This window comes from Falco punctatus (genome assembly GCF_963210335.1).
Source record: "Falco punctatus genome assembly, chromosome: 11".
NCBI classification, from domain to species: domain Eukaryota; kingdom Metazoa; phylum Chordata; class Aves; order Falconiformes; family Falconidae; genus Falco; species Falco punctatus.
In genome coordinates, this window is record NC_137591.1 from 793,479 (window position 1) to 813,572 (window position 20,094).

A 20,094-nucleotide genomic window follows, 5' to 3' on the forward strand; every position below is an offset into this window, starting at 1 on the left:
ACTGATAACGTGCAGCTGTGGCCTTGCCTCAGCGGCAGTGGGTTGATTGACACGGATGATGTGCAGCTGTAGCTCCTTCCTGCTAAGTGGTTAAATAGCCCTGAGGAGTGTGGGAGAGGGGGTCAGATGGGAGGGAGGGAGTCAGATGGGAGGGAGGGAGGGAGGGAGGGAGGGAGGGAGTCAGATGGGAGGGAGGGAGAGAGAGAAAGAAAGAAAGAAAAGGGGGAGAGGAGGGAAGGGAGGTGGGGAGAGAGGGAGGGGAGAGGAGAGAAGGGAGGAGGGGAGAGAGGGAAGGGAGGGGAGGGAGAGAGGGAAGAGGAGTGGGACCTGACCTGACCTCACCTCACCTCTGGAGGAAGGACACACAGCATGAACAGTAGAATCTGGCTGATGGTGAAGGCCTTGTTGCAGCCTGATAGCTTGTGCTGCAGCACCGCTGTACTCCTGCAGCACAGCTGGGGTGGTGCTGACTGTCCGAAGACCACTGAAATACCCACGCCGGCGGTGTACCTGTTGGCAAAGAGGTAACAGATGGCAGGCTCTGTCTCTCTGCAGCCGGGTACATGTGCTGCCATTAGAAACACATACACAGGGGATGATGTAAGCCTTGATGTCAGAGTAGTGATGGATAGGAACGGGGGAGGCTGCCCACCGGGATGTCCCAAGGACAATTTTTATTGCATCCGTTTCCCTTTAATGAAGTATGTGCTGACACCTGTTAACTGATCTTCTGAGGGCAGAAGGATGCAAACACAACTGAGGGGGCGCAGGCACGAGGGGCACAGCAGAGCGGGGCACGACGGCTGCGTCACAGCTGAGAGCAAGGGCCACCCCAGCCATTTCCCAAGGTAACACATAGGATCATTGAACCGTTTGTGTTGGAAAAGGCCTTTAAGATCATTGAATCCAACCATTATTAAGCACTGAATTTTTTGCTAATTTAAAAATACAAGAGTAAAATTTTGTAAATACAAAAATGTGTATAAGAAAAACAAAAATTAAAACAAAAATTACAAAATTATGCCCCTCCTCAAAAAAAAAAAAAAAAAAAAAAAAACCAAACCAAAACACGAGAGTTTAGGTCTAAGCATATTCAATTTACATACATGGTTGGAAGCTCCATGCAAAATCAACAGCTTTTCAGTGAGCAGAGAGAAGCTTGAGTTAATGAGTTATAAATGGTAAGGTAAAGCATTTACTACTGTTTTAACATTGGATTAAAGGAACTTTAAAGCATGCAATGAGCTGCAGATAGGGTTATAAAAAACTGTCGTTAACACTTAACTGGTGAAGTGCAAAGGAAATCAGAAGCTGTTCTTTGTCTGCTTCCTAGAGGTTATTGTGAAACATTTGTATGTAAATGTATGAAAGGAAAGTCATGGATATAAATTATCTTTACCTCAGAAAGCATTTTTAGATTGAACTGACATGGCAGAAGTTGAATAAGCATTCAGCTTTATCATTTGCTATTTTAGAGTTAGCTTTGGTTGAACACTCTTTGACAATTGTCTAAATAGGATTCTTGAAACATGTAACTGGCCCAAACCTGCTGAGGGGACAGCTACAGCACCACCTGGATGTTAACATTTCTTCCCTGAATACTGTAGAAAAAGGCAAAGTTGTTCAGGCTTTCATTTGCATTTTTTCTTGTTTTTTTTTTTTTTTTTTTTACTTTTAACCATATTTCCAACAATTTTATTTACACCTGACAAATGCAGTCCTCTTTATTTTACTGTCTGTAAATTTTACCTGAAATCCTGTTCGGTTAGCAAGGCAAACCCAAGCACGTTGGTTTAACGGGCACTTTGCAGACCCAGCCGAGCCTGGGCAGTGGCCCTGGTCGGGCCCCTCTCCTGAGGGTCTGCGCTTTGTAACCACGGCTCAGGGCTCCTTTCTCTGCCCCTTTTCAGAAGGGTCAGCCATGACCTGAGGCTGTGAAAATCCATTTGACGATTGCCTGGTTTTGCCGTGACTCTCTTCGTGTCCAAAGAGCAGTTGTGGTGGCGCAGATGTGGTGGTACTTCGGTATGACGGTTCATTTCTTTGCAGAAGCTCTATGCGAAATTGAGCAACCATAGATGCTGCAGCAGAGGCTGGAAGGGGCATTAAGCCCAGGTGCTGCACATCCCACACCGTTTAGCTGTATGCTGCGGTGTAGGGATGGAGGATCAGTCTTGGCGTTACAAGAGATCAATCTCAGCATTACAAGGTGGCCTTTGTCACAGAGCAAACAATGCCAAAGTGTAAAAAAGGAGAATCTTATGTGCCTGACTTTTGCCATGTCATTCAATTTTTTAATACATACTCATTCCTCATTCATTATCCATGTGGCAGCTCCACAGAACCACCCCACAACAAATTCCTCTCCTGTGACTGTGTTTTTTGCTGTACACATACCTTGTTTCTGTTGGGTTGCTGTCATTTTGCATTTGCTTTCCTGTTGCTGTGCATACCACAGGCTGAGGCATTTCCCTTATGGTAAAACCTCTAAGAAACAGGGGAAAACTAATTGCTTTCAAACTTAATAAGCAGTGATCAAGGGTCTGTACAGAGCCTCAGCAAACGCTGGCTCCAGACCTCCCTGACGCAATGGAGCAGCAGGGCTCAGGCCACCGGCACTGATGTTTTGACCATGTTCCTGCCCTTACGGGAGCTGTGTGTCCCTCTGCTGCCTTGCACCTCACCGAGGGGCTCAGCCCAGCTTTGGGCCCGTCCCTGCAGCGGCACAGCATGGTCCGGGGTCAGCTGCAGGATGGATGGGTCGGGGGTCAGTGCTGGTCCCACGGCCACTGGGCAGCTGGTTGCAGGAAGGGAGGCTGCTGCCATCCCCGCGGCACTGGGGTGAGGTGTACGGTGCTGCATGGCTTACCATTGTGGCTTTGCTTGCTTTTGTCCTGTGTGCTGCACACTGTACTCCAGGTTTTAAGTGTAGCTATGTATTTCTGCTGCTGGGGTTATGGAGAGATGAAGGAAGAGGTGTTTGCAGGAATAGGACCTTTCTGAAAGATGTGATACACCACATAGTGCACAGAAGGGGATGGTAGATGTCTGTGGTAAGAGGAGATACAGCAACAGAGAAAAACACTGAAGAGCACAACGCTCTGGTGGAGTCATGGTGGGGAGGACCCAGGTGACTGGGGAAGATGGGAAGAGACCACTGGGCCTTGTGGAGGTGTGCTATGGGTGGGAGGACTGGTGCCCGGGAGGATGCTGCTGGAGCCCAGCTGCTGGTGAGGAGGAGGACGGTCCCTGCACACCCGGGAGGGAGGGAGGGCTCCGGCTGGGGGCTGCCCAGCCAGGCTGCTTGGGGGACGTGCGGGAGTTCACGGCTGCTGCTGAAGGGGGGGGTGACCCTCCAGGTGAGATGAGACACTTGACAGCTCTCTCCAAATAGAGACCTGACTTTATTATTATTATACCAATTTCGTTGTGGAAAAAGAGACACTAGGCTGCTGCTGCCAGCTGTGCAGCTCGTCACCTTCGTTTAGACCCTCGTCAAGCCTGCGTAAGGCCACCCAGAGGCACCTCTGGTTTGTGTCCCTCTGAACACAGGACTCGGGAGGTGCTGAACGCTGTCTCACTCGTGTTGCAGGGACGATGCCGTGGGGCTGCAGAGGCCCTGACATCTCCTTTGTCTAGTGCCTTTCTGGAGGAACAGGAGGAACGTGCGCGCCCGTGTTGTGGTGGCTCTGCCTCTTGAACAGATGGGGCACGCACCACACTGGGTCAGCATGAAAAACACGGGCTCCCTCTGTCAAAGTGGGCCAGCGCTTATTTTTGCTGGCCTTCCTTATATGCAAAAATATAATCCCCTGACAACCAAGACTTCTACATTTTAGACCCTTAAAGCATTGCCACAACAAAGTAGCCATCCTTTTCCAGCCTAGTCAATCTTAGAAGAACAAAGAGAAATGAAATTACGGAGTAACAGTAATCTTATTTCAGTTAATGATCTTATATAATAGCTTGTTTTGTGACAAAGCTCATCTTTTCCTCCTGAACACTCTTCAGCCACTAAACTGTGGAATCAAGATCAATTTCTAGAATAGGAAAGAACATGTTCTTGTTTGCTTCATTTGAATCTCTCTTTTAATGTGTTGGTAATATCTGCAATGCCCACTGCTGATGTAATATAGATCTAATTCTCAGCTCATTTAGTTGCTGCCTCAATAGGAAAACAATGCCTAGTGGGAGTGATGATTAGAAAGCAACAGCAGAGATATAAAGCATAGATATATGAAATAAATTGCAGAAAAGTTACTAATGACATAATCTCTGGTCACATCAGTCAACTGGTACTCTGAGGCACTACATTGCTGCTTTTTTTTCTTTTTTTTTTTTTTTTTTTTTTTAATGATAGCCACATTATAAAGCAGCAAAGAGTAGAAAAGCAAGCAAGAATGCATAATACAGCCTCTCCTTCCGACCCCAATGTCATGAGAGCATCAAGTGCAGAGGAGACAGAGTCATAAAAATGAATTGCATGGAGCATGTCTCTCAAGCTGTTATCTGTTATTTATAAAGAATTAAAATGAGCTACTTATTTCATATGTGCCAGAAAAATGGGTTCATCAGTATTGAGCTGAAATGCATTATGACTTACTGATTCCTGATTTCATAGCTGTTGTACTTATTTGAAAACATATTTATATGCTTTGTATCAACTGCTAACCATTGAATTTTTATTGTACATTACAGAGAAAAATCTTATGTTTCAATTTGCATCTCACTTGATTCATTGACATACAATTCATAATTCTGGTCTTCTGTGATTTATTTGGGAAACACCTGATCACAGGCTTTGAGCAGATCCCTTCCTAGTGCAGGCAGGTAACCGCTGTCGATGCTCATCACACCAGGTGGCTGCGTGTGCAAATGGCCTTCCAGCCTCTACCCACAGCCAGCCGTGGCACGTCAGAAATGGCTTTGGCCATTTCTGGCAAAATCCACACGTGGAACAAAACACAAATGAAAAGATCCAGACTTCATGAAGGGCATTGAGGAGCTGAAGGGAACGCAGTGCCTATAGAGCTCTTGGCGGTGTGTCCGGCTCTGCTCCTGGGACAGCTGCCCGAAGGCAGGCGAGGGCAGAGAGCTCAGGCAGGAGATGGAGCAGTCTCTTACCTTAAAGTACATAACACTTAAAATCAGACTGTTCTGAGACTGGTCCGTGGGTCAGTGGTCCTTGGTGAATTCCACGTCCATGCCAAGGTATGCCAGAGGGTCTAGGTCAGTATCTTAATTAAAGTTGCTGGAAGCTGGGAAAGTTCTTTCCTTTCCACCTTACCACCAGTTTACAAGCAGATGTTCAGGGTTTTTTTAGAAAAAAAAAACCAGCAACTTCCTGTTTTTTAAGCAACTGTACAGACAGACAGCGTTTTAGCTGTCAATGGGAGCTGCTGATGCTTGGTGCATCTGAAATTCAGACTGCTGGTACTGGGGAGAACAACCGTGATTTCCAAAGCCCTCTCTGAGGCACCTCTGCCTGAAACACCAGTTTTTGCTGGGCAGAGTGGAGCCATGGGGCGTCCTGCACGGAGCTGGGCATTCTGTGGGGGGAGCAGCGCTGCCTCGGCGAGACGACCCTTGGCCATCGGGGCTGGCCATCCCAGGCGGGGCAGTGATGCCCACAGTATGGGTACCAGCATCATCGCAACCCGCACGAGGGGGGAATAAACACACGGCTGGATGAGCTGCTCAGCAGCCATCTTCAATGTGGCATTAGTGGTAAAGGTTTCCAGTGGGTTTCTGCTCAGTCCTGGCTGAGTGAGCTGAGAAATACTGAGGACAAACTCCTCCTGCTAAACAAAATGGCAAAACTTCCATTGCCTTTAAAGTTTCTCACTTGTGATTTTTTTTTCTTTTCTCCTTAAATCATTACCAGAACATTTCTATTAATTTTATCCCTAGCCTCCAGGTACAGATAATTCCCAGTGACTTACAGGTCTGGGCTGTCAAGGAAACTAAGTAGTTAGACTCCAATTAATATAATCAAGATACAGAAGGCCAAAAAGGCTTTGTTGGAAAGATCGCCTGGAATGAAGGGTACTGGTAGCACCCGTGGTATGATTAGTGAAAACATGTTGCTGAGAAAGAGTCTGCCATTGTAATAAAATAATGAGCTGTATTTAATCTTCCTAGTTTGTAAACTTAATTTTATTTATACACGATGAGATCTGCCTGAGCCTGCTCTGCTCCGGGCTGAGCAGCCCCAGCTCTCCCAAACTCTCCTTGGAGGAGAGATGCTCTGCTCCCTCAAGCATCTTGGTGGCCCCTTGCTGGAATCTCTCCAGTCTGCTCATGTCTCTCTTGCACTGGGGAACTGGACCCAGTGCTGCCAGTGTGGCCCCACCAGTGCTGGGTGGAGGGGACAGACCCGCTGGCAGCACTCCTGATGCAGCCCAGGTACCACTGACCTCCTCTGCTGCAAGGTCACGTTGCTGGCTCGTGGTCGCCATTTGACACACGCCACGTCCCTCCATCAGGCCCCTGTGCAGTCTGAATTTGCTGGTGCTACCACGAAGCACATCCTATCTGCAGTGATTCCTGGTGCTTGCGTGTCAGCCTACAGCCACCCAGAGCCACCTTTGATGTTCCTTAATGATTAAAGAATAAGGAAATTTGCATTAAATCATCCAAGTTCCCACCATCTTGAGAAGGTCATCAGGGTGACAGTGGTGCAAGGTGTCCTACTGGCCATCCATCGCTGCAGAGCTCCTTGCAGACTTTGCTCAGTGCTGTTTGTCAGCAACACTGAAAGAGAAGTTGGGGTTTTGAGAAGTTGTGTTTCTTCTGATGGGTGACATTAAACCTACTTTGTGCTGAATGTCCTATAATTTGATTTGATGGTTGCTTCTGCTCACTGCTTGGAATCCCAGTAAACTCTGGAGATGAGGCAAATGGGAGAACCAGTCAAAATATGCATTACTTTAAAGGTCAGGTATGCAAGGTGTTGGACAGGCTTTCCTGAAGCTCTGATGGTGAGATTCCTGACTGTGAGGCTTGGGATTTCACATCACAGTACCCCTTGCAGAAGGACTTGGTGATCCTTCCGACTCAGCTGGGAACAAACGAATTAGAATCAAAATGAAGGGCCAGATCCTCACTGCACAGTGCTGAGGGAAAACAGCTCCACTGGTTACAGCTGAATATGCAAGACTTAAGATTGAATACGTTGCCAAGTACAAGTGTAGCTCTCGGGTCGGGACACTTCCAACCAGGAATTCGGGAGGAAACATCAGCTGCGGATCTCAGGGAAGTGAGATGCAGAACCTCCTAGTGAATGCCACAACTGCAGACTTGAATGAGCACGGCTCCGTGCCGTGCTTTCATCAGTTGTATATCGCTTTTCTGTGTTCGGAATACACAATGTACTACAGAAAAAATTTTGGAAAAAACAAATATGGAGTGCTTTTATCGTAACCATTTCCATAATGGAAATAAAATCACACTGAAAGGAAAGTTAACGTTCAAAGTCTTCTTCTATACTTGCTTTTGATTTGTGAAAGTATTCACTGCATTTCTTCAGCATCTTACGTTTTTAACCCTTTGCTTTCTGCTGAAACATCTGTACCCCCACATCAGTATATGGAAAGTGACGTTGTATTCAGGTAGACTACTGCTCTGCTCTGTTACCTTGGTTCTATACTTGAGAAACACCTCTGAAATCAAAGGCAGGTAACTGCCTGAAAAATCACACATGATATCTACTTCCCCTAGATACATAAAGAATCTAATGGACCAGATCCTTCCATTGATTGATGCTGTGGTTGACTTTGGTTTCAGAGGCTTAACAATTTGAACTGGTAATTGGAATGACCCCTGAAATCAAAAGGAAAAAAAGTATTCACATTTTCCTTTGGTGAAGTAATAAATAAAAAGATCCAGAGAGGGCCGAGCACAAGTTTATGTCTCATAGAAGAGGTGGCAAGCAAGTTACAGCTGCTCTTGCTTTACATCAAGAATGAATATCTATTGAATTCACTGCTGAAAGCTGTCATCTGAGTAATTAAAATACTAAGAATTTCCACATTCTGTAACTGTGGAAAATATAGAAAATGTTTAATAATATTTGGCATTATTAACTAGAAGCCTCAGAGCATAAATCATCGTTGTATGACAGTAGCTTTGTTGTGTGTCTTCTATTTGTTAACTGCCAGCTGAGGGGGTTGTCGCCTTCCCTGTATGCCCTCCAGCTCCGGACACTTCGGGAGATGGGCGCTGGAGCAGGTGCGTTGGGTTTGCCTATGGAGCATGGAAATTCTGATGCTCCTATAGAGATGACCTTGAAAATAGATTAGGCTACGCAGAAAATAAAGAATCTCTGCTTGCTTCTACAGTCTGACACAAATGCCCCCCAAATTCCTTTTAGAGTAAGTTAAGAATGGGAAAATAGATTTTACAGATTCACATTCTAGATTTGCATTATTTAAATGTAATTCACTAACTTCATATATAACATCCTTAATGTAAAATACCTGACTGTTAGCAATGTGAAGAGAAATCAGAAATACCTCAAAAGGGACGGTTTACTTTCAAACTCTCTCCTTTCCCTTGTGCCCGTATATATCTGGATTTGTCTGTCTAAGTGCTCACCACGGGAAGCTTTCACTTCTCCTCCACTTCCACTGGCGTCAGGTGGGGCCAAAGCCACCCGCAAGATCCTCTGCAGGTGATGTGATCTGAGAGTCACTTATGGCAGAGATTACGATTTAGCATTGCAGTCGTTCTGCACTGTGATCAACACTGCATCGAGTAAAAATTCTGGAAGAAATAATTCAATTTGAACCCCTTAAAACAGACTGAGTTCATGTAGTAATCAAAAACTGCTTGTGAAAGAAGGAACTTTGCAGGAACACCGCTCCCAAGCTTCCCATGAAATGCCCGTACCCGCAGGCGTTACGCGAGGGCAACGTGCCTTGTCACGACGTGTCCGCTGGGCCAAAATGCCTGGCAGGCTGAATGCTGTGTCGTAAAGCCAAGTCCAGTGAAGATCAGAGACTTGTCCAGCAGGAAACCCTCTTCAACAGCAGGTGAGTACTGGGTGCCCAGGCCAGCCCAGGCGTGCTGCCTCACGCCAGAGCTGCTGTTGGCATTCCCGTAGCACAGCTCCAACAGGACCGGGACCGAGCGGGGCCTCAGCCCCGCTTCACCTTGCAGGACCCGTTCTTCCGACCTCCCTCACTGCGGCTGTCTCTGCTTTGTGGTAACACAGTTTTGGGGGTCAGGAGTTGAGCCCATAAGGCAGAATTTTATGCCCAGTCGCCCCGGTGTGAGCGCAGATGGACGTGTTACTGCCAGGAGAGCGACGCTGGATTTTCCTCAGCGCGGTCACCACAATGCACTTGGATTTCAAACCCAGCACCGAGAAGCAGTTTGCTGGGTTGCGGCAGTAATGAGGGCTGCTGGCAGAAGAACCTTTAGTAGATGTATAGCTCCACTTTCCCCGTGCAAGGGCTGATCCCTCCAGCCTGCTGCTGAACACGGTGTTTCCATCAGCAGGATTGCCGTTTGCTGTGCCAAGTACGGCCGTGCACTGCACAGTGCTGCATTAATGTAGCAGAACAGCCGTTAGAGAACATAAGGCAAATATTTACACAGAGCATTAAAACAACGCTAATAGTATACTGGTAATGGGTGATAATCGTGAAAAAGTGCTGTGGGTTTTTTTACAGTGATGGTTGACGTGAGACATGGTTGTGGCATTTGCAAATGCCAGTGCTGTGGGAGAGGCTGGCCAAGGTATTGGAAATGTTTGGGGGTTTCATCTACTTCTGCTTTACACAACCATTATTTCTAGTAGAACGGGTACATAGTGTTTTATCTTGCCCCTGAATCTCAACTTCTGAACTAAACAAAAGCACCATTTTGTTTATTTTGAGTGACTTTGGTAGCTAGGAAATCCTGAGTGCAGTAGTATATCTTGATAAGCTTAAATAGCATCCTGCATAGAGACAGTATGTTTACGAATTAATTTTTGGTGTGAATTCAGTAATAGTATATAAAAAATCTGCCCTGAATGTGACAGAAAATAAGAGAATTCTACATTAATGTTTTATAATAGGTTTATAGTTAAATAAATTTTATGAAAGCATAGGGGTCTCATTGTTACCAAGCCAGCTTTCCCCACAGCAATATTTTCACATGATTAAGTTAGAGATCAGATAACCACCTTATGCAGTATATACCCAATAGCAATTTAAAAAATTCAATATCAGCTGTATTATTCTAAAGACTCATTCCATTTTCAATGCAAAATGAGTACAAAATAAAGAGATAAACTACATATAAAATGTAAAACATGGAAAAATTTATCACTTGCAAACATAAAAGCAAAAAGGATAAAAAAAGAGAACAAAAGCAAATGGAGGCTATAAAAGAATACAGAAAAAAAGATAAATCTGCAGTGTTACCTTTTCCATATGCAGTTTAGCTGGGGTTTTATTAAGGTGCATACACTCTAGAACAGGAATATAATCATCTCTGTAATACACTTTACAACTGCAGGCTAAATTAATTTATGCTGTGCTGAAAATTTTCAGCCCCACTAGGTACAAAAGGACAGGGTGTGTTAGCCCAGGCAGCGAAGCAGCCTGAACCAGCTGATTTCCCTTCCCACCGCACAAGGGCTGAGCAGAGTAAGCGTGTGCAAGAGCTGCACGCTGCTGCGCCGGGAGGAGGGTGATGCAGGGCCGGGGCTGCGGCTGTGCGGGGTGAGCGACCTGAAGCGTTGTGGCCCACGGACCAGGGCCGTGCTCCAGCTTCTGCTCATCGTGCTACCTGGCAAGAGCCAGGAGGAAATCCTGAAGGCAACCAGTCCAGTCAAAAAGGTGGTTGTGGGCACTCAGTAGATGTTCACTGACACTGTGGCAGGGGGGAGTGTGCAGGTAACCAGGCCATCCCCATCAGCCCAAAAGTGCTTTTTTTCCTGTAGCAGCACAAAAGCAAGCTGTCGTACCCACACACGAATGTTAATGAGCCTGCCCACAGTCCAAGGTGCTGCTGCGGCGTGGTACCCACAGCCATGGGGGTACCAGAGCAGCTGTGGGTGCCCCATCACTGGCAGGGTTCAAGGCCAGGCTGGACGGGGCTGGGAGCAGCCTGGGCTGGTGGGAGGGGGCCCTGCCCCTGGCAGGGGGGTGGGATTGGGTGGTCTTGGAGGTCCCTGCCAACCCAAACCCTGCTGTGATGCTGTGTTACACAATGGCCCCACACCGATCCCGGAGCGTGAAGACACTGCTGGCGAGGAGAACTGAGCTGCCGGCTCTCTGCCTGCAGCCCAGACACGGTCGTCTCTGCCTCCCCTTCTCCCGGTGGGAGCACTAGCCCGGCAGGGCTGCACTGGGGAGCCCTCCCCAGGACAGGGGTACGGAGGTGTGGGGCTCTGAGAGCTGGTTCTTCCACCCCACCAGCTGTTGATGGCTAGCTGGCATTAGTGCCCTCATCCTTTGGGTGCTGGACAGCCAGCGGTGTTGCACAGAGCTTTGTGCTCCTTAATCCATCATAGCAAACACCTAATGGCATCTTGTTCCTATCACAGTAGTTAAGGTCATGCCAATGATTCCATTATGAACTTGCTCTCAGGAGTTATAATTGCTATATTCCATCCGTAAAAAGTTGCCCAGAGCTGACATTTTGCATACATGGTTTTCACCCAGGCACAAATTGTTTTGTTTTTGTTCCTTTGCTAAATTACTATTCATGTCACAAAATCTGACCAGTAGTACAGTTCATAAACATAACAACACATTTTTCAGCGGGCACTCTGGGTTCACACAGCCTTTTTCTCAGGAAATAAAAAGGCTATTTGTGGGAAAAAAAACCCACAAAACCCAACCCCTACCAAAACACAAAAAGTCTTTCAGAGAGAAACCGGACTCGTGTGTGTTACCCAGTGACTCTCATTTCAAAGGACATCATTATTTCTGTCCCAAAGTTACCCATTTTCTACTGACTTTTGTTCTTGAGAATTTGCTGTGTCAGAAGTAGAGTTATGAAACTGGGGCAATAGAATGAACTATTTACCCTAAAAATAAACTGCAGTATGTAAAGTTTCTTGTGTGAGTAACAGATGGCATGTATTCTGTCTACTGAGTCTTTTTCATGCTGATATAGAGTATGTCCAAGCTTTTGGCTAAGGCTGACCTTCAGTCTATCAAGCCCAGACTTTGAAAAGAGCGGGGTGTGAGACTTCACGCTTCTAAGTATGTCCAGAAGGAGCCATCCATGGTGGGGCAGGTGACCAGGAGAGCCACAGAGCTGTGCTGACTGCTCTGCTGTGTCCCTTTGGTGTCTGAGGCACCACTGTGACTGTGCCTTTTTCAGCATCCTGTGGGGATGCCGGGTAGGACGGGCTGATGTGCTTCGGACCACAGGCAGGAGGTCCTGGTGTTACTGCTGCCATTCACATCTGCACACATTTGCATCCTCCCTATTGAAATCATTGAAAGAAATCTGAATTTACCCTTCCTTGAACATTCATATCAGATGCTGGTGTGGCAGATTTGCTAGGACAGGATTGGGCAACGTGAGGTTGGATTTATCCCAGGTGTGCCTCTTCTGAGTTCACCAGGTGTGCACCTGTGGAAGAAGGAAAAAAAACTTATACCCAATCTTTTTCTTGCAAGGCCCAGACACATGCTTTAAAGAGGCTATCAGATCTTTTTATCCTTCCTGGCACTCAGCAGTGCTCTACCTGCCAGATACCATCTACATCTTCATGGCAAGGTCACCTTTATTGCAAATCGGTTTTGCTGCACCTGAGCATTGCATTGCGTCAGAGCGCAGCAGCTGTCCCCAGGCTAGCAGCCCTCCTCCCATATAGTGACAAGCAATGAAAACCACCCGTGCCATTTATTTTCCTAAAAGCCACCATACGAAAGTAGAGACTTCACAGGAGGACTGATAACTTCCAGTGGTGTGCAAAGGTTTTTATCATCACTGTTAACACCTGAAGAATTCCTTTAGCACTTGTGAACATGAGCACATTAGAAGTGAAAAAAGCTCAGTGGAACCGCAATGGAAACCTAAGGAAAGCAACATGGGGACTCACTTCAGGTGTCTTTGTTCTTTCTCATTCTTCCAGATACAGCTCCATGCGAGTCTTCTGGCTTAGGGGATCTAAAAGTTAAGGACTGCTGAGCGACTGCTGTGGCTGTGTTAATCGAGATGTGACTAACCTGTGGGGTTTTTTTTTTGTTGACAAGCACTGATGGGCCAGAAAGGAGCTGAGTTTGGCGAGAACCATCCAAGGAGAACCAGTCCTCGCTCACAGGACCAGTTGACGCTGATATCACAGGTAACCTCATTCCTTTCCGCATTGCTTTGAGAGGTTTAGATCTCGTGGTGGGCTACCCTGAATTTTCAAGTTTATTTTTACTTTAATGTCAGTTTAAGGTAGCTCTGAACTGATGCTTCTTTATATAGCAGGTTTCCATAGATCAAAAGGGTGGCACTCGAAGCTCAGGAGGGGAATGGGACAAAGAGGAGTGCCTTTGATTTTCCCTTGACGCTGTTCCCCTCTTAGCACATCACAGGGTTTAATTCCTGCCATGAAGATCACCTCTTGAGCCTAGACCCATGCCTAGGTGACCCTCCACTAACCTGTCCACCCAGGGTCTGCCTGCAGACTCTCACATAGAATCGGCTGTGCTCGGGAGCGAGTGCTGCCTGCGTGGGGCTGGCTGGTGGAGGCACATCTGTGAGAGATGCGGGCAGCCTCTGCGCGTACAAAAGCAGTGGCCAGGGACAAGGACAGAACTGGCAGGCTGTTTGGGACCTGACTTCAGGTGCTGCTCAGTCTGTGCCTCACCTCCTGCCAGCCCCACTAGCCTGCTGCTTTGGGGTGCAGGGGATGCAGAGCCCTGCTGGCATCCCCACAGCTGGGTGCAGGCTGTACCTGCTCTCCTGGGCTGCTCTGGGGATGAGGGGTTGTGCAGAGAGCCTGGGGGCTGCCACCTCCCAACAGCCCCCCCAGCAACCAAGCTGCCACACACCTAACTGGGGCTGGGTAATAAACTTAATGTGTATGCATGAAAAACCCTGCCGTTAACAGTGCCAGATATTTTTTTTTAATTTACATAATGCTAAACAGTATCTTGCTCACATACCCATGGATCTTAGTGGCTTTGTTGTCATGGAAACCAGTACATACCTTGTTTTCTTTGAGATCTATCAAATATGTGCATTTGGATGTTTGCTTTATTTGCCTCAACGTTATAAGCACGTTTTTTTACACTAGTAAATAATGTTAAGCAACTGTGTAATTTATGCTGGAAGACTAAACAGACTTTAGCTCAGTATTTTAACACCCTTTTTTCACCCCTGAAATTTCAAATCCAAACACCCTGCCCAAATACTATTCTCGTCGAGACTGAGCATGACTTGCAAGAAACTGTGTTCTTCCTGTAGGATTTTACTATGAAGGACCCTGTCATGCTAACCACTCTCCAGCCCACAGGTGAGGGAAGAAATCAAAAGCCTTGTTTTCAAGCATGAGCCAATTCCTTTAAAGATAACATTCCAAAAGATACTCCTGGTCTAGAAAAAAAAAATTGATCTAGCAGGCTTTCTGTATATTGTAAGTGCTTCACCTTTTTAGTGGAGGCAATGAAAATATTGCAGGCTCCAGGCACTGGGGGGAAACCTTGGAAGCAGGTCCCACATCGCTCCCCTTTTTGAAAACCTGATTTCCCACATGAAGGTGCCGTGCACTTGAAATGCAAGTTATGTCCCTGCAATTGCAGAAAAGCCACACTCATCCCTTTCGCTTCGTTACCTATTCATTAGTCCACAGCCACCTTCATGGCACCTTTGTGTTTGACAACATGGAGCAGACTATCTCATTCACAGCGAGTACCAAAAAAATGTATGTCTTCTGTTACAATGACAGGCCTTCATTAACATTATAAATAATATGCCAATGCTGCAGGCTTCATGTCCTGGGTCTGAAACTGGTTAAAGCTGGGGAAGCAAATCTTTGACTCAGTCTACTGAGTCAGCAACTAAGCTGTAAACTCCCTTGTCTGGTTAGTGACTTTGTACCAGCAAGCACAACTGAAGTATCTCAGGCTAGCTAATGGGCTCGCTCTCATGGTTTACATTATTAAATTCAATTAAGTTCCATTTATCATCAGCAAAGAAAGAAGACATTGAAATAATGGGAAGGGAATGGTATTATTAGTGAAGTAAAATTTGTCATGATTAAAGAACAAAATTGCAATAGAATCAACTCTCGTGTAATTTGTGAAGTCAGGAGTATATCAAACAAACATGGGAAAGCTATTGGAGGTACGTATGCACAAGCCCACACCTCTATTAAGGAAAATGCCATTTTCTTGCACAGTGCCTCATTCCATGCTCTAAAATGGCTTTGGAATTACACTGTTGCAGCACTAGCAAGACTAAGCAGCTGCAACAAGGCTTTTACCATCCTATACCAGGCTAACTTCAATAAATGGCTCCTGTGCCTTGCCCCAGCACTGCCACCAATCCCCCACAAGGTTTCAACGGTTCATCTACTGTCCATGCTGCTTCTTCATCCTCTTCAGACCAGTCCATCCTGCTTCTTGCCTCTGCTGCATCCAGATTCCTCCTTCCCCAGGCTCCTCTTCCATCCAGCCTCTCCTCATCCAGGCCCCCCTGCCTACATCCAGGACACCCTCCCAGCACCTTCCACTTCTTCCAGGCCTCCCTTCACATAGTCCTCCTCCTCCATACCCCTTAGAGCTATTTAACCACTTAGCAGGAACCAGCCACAGCTGCACATTATCCACATCAGCCAACCCACCGCCCCTGAAGCCAGCCCACAGCTGGATATTATCAATGTTAATCAACCTGCCTTGGTTCCTCTAGAATTCCTCTACATCACACCTCGGGCCTAGATAATGAATGTGTATTTCTTCTTGTTGCAAATAGCTGGGGTGAAGCTATGGCCCACAAAATGAAACCGGAAGGTTTCAATGACAGGTGGTGGCCCAGGGGCCCAGCCAGGTAAGGGCTGGCTCCCGGGAGGGCCGGGCGGGAAGAGGGGGGATGCACACATCTCTCGGGATGGGGACGTTTGGTAATTTTATTTTCTCTTCCAAGGTCGCAGACAGAACCAACTTTGCAAAACAGCAGGAAGACTGAAAGCTATGAAGTTTCATAAAGCAAGAAATATGTCTGAGAAACATGAGTCCCAGCCCGTGGCCGCCTGCTGCCCACAGAGCCGAGCCCCCGGCCCCCGTGCTGCCCACCGGGCCGGCAGCTGCCTCGGGCAGGGGGTGGTGTGACAGTGCTCGGCGTGAGCGCCAGCAGGTATGCTCACCTGCAAGGCCTTGGTGCTGTAGCCAAACAGCGCTGGCATTAAGAGATACCGGTGCATCGTTCTCGGTATATTGTATTGGCTTTCAGAGAAAATGGTTGGCTTGACTTTGCACCACGACTCTGAAAACAGACAAAAGCCATCCTAACAGCTCCGGGCAGAAGTGAGGTACACAAAATGCAAAGGTATGTGAGTCCAGGCTAGCCGTGCGAAGCAAGGGAAGCGCAAAGAAAGCCAATAACCAATCTTTCTTTGCTTATGCCCCAAAGGGCTCCTCTGAGCCTTACCCCGAGGGCCTGCTGCTGCGTGCGAAAGCATCAGCTAGCCAAGCCAGCGCAGGTGCTAACAGGACATGCAAAGCCTCTGGTTACTCTTAGAAAACAGCGTGTGTCAACTGTTCACTGACAAGAGGCTGATCGGGTACGGTGCAGGCAATCGTCGTAACAATCGTTCCAAGCCAATGACCCTTCCTGCAGCATCTGTCATGGAGCCATCGCGGGATCGCTGCACACCCCACCGCTCTGCACCTTCCTTCGTAGGACAAGGGGCAATGGTTTAAACTGGAAGAGGGTAGATCTGGATTAGATGTTAGGAGGAAACCCTTCCCCACGGGGGCGGCGAGGCGCTGGCCCAGGCTGCCCGGAGCAGCTGTGGGTGCCCCATCCCTGGCAGGGCTCAAGGCCAGGCTGGACGGGGCTGGGAGCAGCCTGGGCTGGGGGGAGGGGTCCCTGCCCGTGGTGGGGGGTGGGACTGGGTGGTCTCAAAGGTCCCTGCCAACCCAAACCATGCTGTGACTCTATGATCTTTAGGCACGTTTAGGTGTGATTGCAGGACATGTCTGCAGGCCCCATTGCTGTAACCAGCACAGGAAAGCAGGACTGCTCGGAACAGGTGACCAAAATTAATGTCTTGACTACAGCTCTGGAAGATTTCAAGCATAAAGTCTGTTTCCTTAACAAGGTCCTTGATTAGCAAATTTCAAAGAGGGATCAAAACCTGAGTAAAACCCTAATATTTAAAGGAGGCTGCTGTCTTTTCTTTCCTTTGTGAAAAAAAAAAGAAAAAAGAAAAAAATAGAGAAAAGGGAAATGTAATTCTCTTTCATTTGCTTGTGCATGAACAAATTAGTTTCAGAAGCAATTTTACAGTAATTATGACCATCTCCAATGGATTAGATTTTCAGAAATATTCACTCTAATGTCATGATGACAACTATCACATCCTGATTTTTTCATTTGATGTTCTAGCAATTTAAGGGTTCCAATAATTTGTGTGCATGACTAGACTAGGACAAAAACACATTTACAACTTACAGGTTTTGTGACACTGAAAATTTTATGGTGAAGTGATTTTGACCTTTGGAGGATATGAAAAATTCAGTGGTAACACGATCTTTATCTTCTCAGCATGGCATGTTGATATAGTCTGTCATTTCAGCTCACATTCCCTGATAATGAGGTACGTTTGATCTTTTATTTCTCATAATACTTTAAGTGTCTCATAATTATAAATTTATTTGGTAATCACTCTGATAGTACTGATACAAGAATCCATTTAACATTTCTATGTCTGTCATACTTCCTTTCAATGGTGATCCTTTGTGATTTCCTCAAGAGTTCAAGTATAAAGCTTTCTTGTTTTCTTGTATATGGAATGTAATGTAAGTAAACTTCAGGGAAGTTTGGTGAGTTTGGGGGAATTCTGCATGAAAAATATCTAGTGCCCTATTTAATGGTTACTTGGTTACTCAGCATTTGTCTGTTTTCAACGGCTTTTGTGGTGAATTAATTGTCTGCCTGATACTCTGCAGGAGTACACCAGACAGTTTTTTAATATTGTTTGAGAAACTTGTATCTACCTTAAGAGTTTTTGTTTTCTTTTGTTTTGTATGTTTTTTTTTCCAGAGTAATGCAATGATGGTTTAACTTCAGTGTCCATTGAGAACACCCAGAAATTTCCAGCTGCGGTGCACCCCATGCCCTGGTCAGACTGCTTTGGGAAGAGGGCAGCCCCCAGCTCTGCCGCACTGACGTTTTCATTCAAAGCCAGCCCAGTCAGCCTTTCTGATGATGTCATTTTGAACTGATGTCTGATTTTAGGTGGGCTTTCTTTTCTTCCCATGCTGCACATCTAAGTTGTGACAAGCCGTGTTCTGGGGATGTTTTCTGCACGACCAGTGCCTCTGGCTTCATTTCCCGTTCTGGGGCCTGAGCTGGTTGTGTTGCTCATGGCTGTGGTGATGTGCTGCAGATCATACGGCAACATGTGCTGGTGCGGAACAGTGGGTATTTCTGAAACTGATGTCAATATTGTGCTTAATTCTTCACATCATTTAAACACCGCTGGGGTTTCTCAGGGGTCAGGTGGTCAGAGATGTTAGTGTCCTTTACCTGTGTTTGGTGTTTAGTCTGTGAAGCCCCTCTCAGATAGCTGGTGTGAACTTGAGGACCTTCACGGAATGTCCCTGAGTGCTCTCAGACCCTTGTGAGATCAGTGGGAAGGGACAGCATCCACCAGGTGCGGGTGATGGGCATCACCCCTGTGCTTTGGGACAGCTCGGGGGAGCTGGCCGTGGAGTGACAGCAGGCTGAAACAAAGACCAGGAAACAAGTGATAACTGGGGCCACCAGCAATGGAGCCCTTGGCTGGTATTTTTGACTCAGTAACAGGTGAGCTCTTGGCTCATCTTGCGGTGAGTGGTTCATATAATGTGCAAGTGGAGGAGCAACTTCAGTGGGGTTCAGCTGCTCACACGGCCATTGTGTGTGTGGGTCAGCATAGCTGGTAAGCATGCAATTCCCTGCAGCTCCCTTTCCCGGCTGCGTGAGCTGATGGTACCCAAAACAGTGCCAGTCCATTGAAGCTGCTGCTTTCTGGGATGATGCTTCATGCAGTTTGCATGGAGAGTGGCTAAGTCAACAATTATAAATGATCTATTTCTTGTTCCGTGCGATATCATCCATCACTAGACATTGCTAAGTGAGTCTAGTAACATTAAAACCATGTTTAATAAAGCAAAGATTTCAATACCACTTATGATAGGGTCAGCAGCTGCCTAATGCAATTAATCATTTGTTTACTGAGAAAGGGAAGGGACTAGAGAGCAAGAGAAAACAGCAAAAGTAAGTGGAAGAATGTTCACACAAAATAAAAAGTAGTTGTTATGCAATTAGTGATGATTCACCTCTGTTTTCTCCTCCACAAATACATCTTGAAGTTTGTCAGGATTATCTGACAGGATAAAGCAAGTAGATTAAGAAGATACACCCTAGGGGTGTGACGAGGATATTTCCCCAACAGAGACAACTATAGTAACTTAACATCGTCAAAAACCGAAACACACCTATTCTGTCTCCTTTACAAAACCAGAGAAAGAAAATGGTCAGCAAGACAAAGACAGATGGGTGTTAGTTTTTATGCTGGGGACACTTCCAAAGCCTTTCTGAAGCAACGGATGTGCACTGTGTGCTTGCACGCGTGCATGTACACGGGCATGTTCGTGTGCACGTGTGTGTGTGTGCATGCAAGTGCATGTTGGGGAGACTCAGCGGCTTCTGTAGGATTTTTCTGAGCCCTACTACATGTCTGTGCTGTGACCACAATCATTGCCTGTTTTGAAAGGAATTGCCAATGATTAATAGTCTGATTTCTATTTGTAGTGTGACAGAAAGTGAAAGGCTTTGCAGATTTGTCAGCAAAACCCTGGGCAGCAAGCTGCCTTCGCTGCAAGAGCCCCGGGCTGGCGCCGGGGGCTGCGGCTCCTATGCCAAAGCTGCAGCAGCCTTTTTACT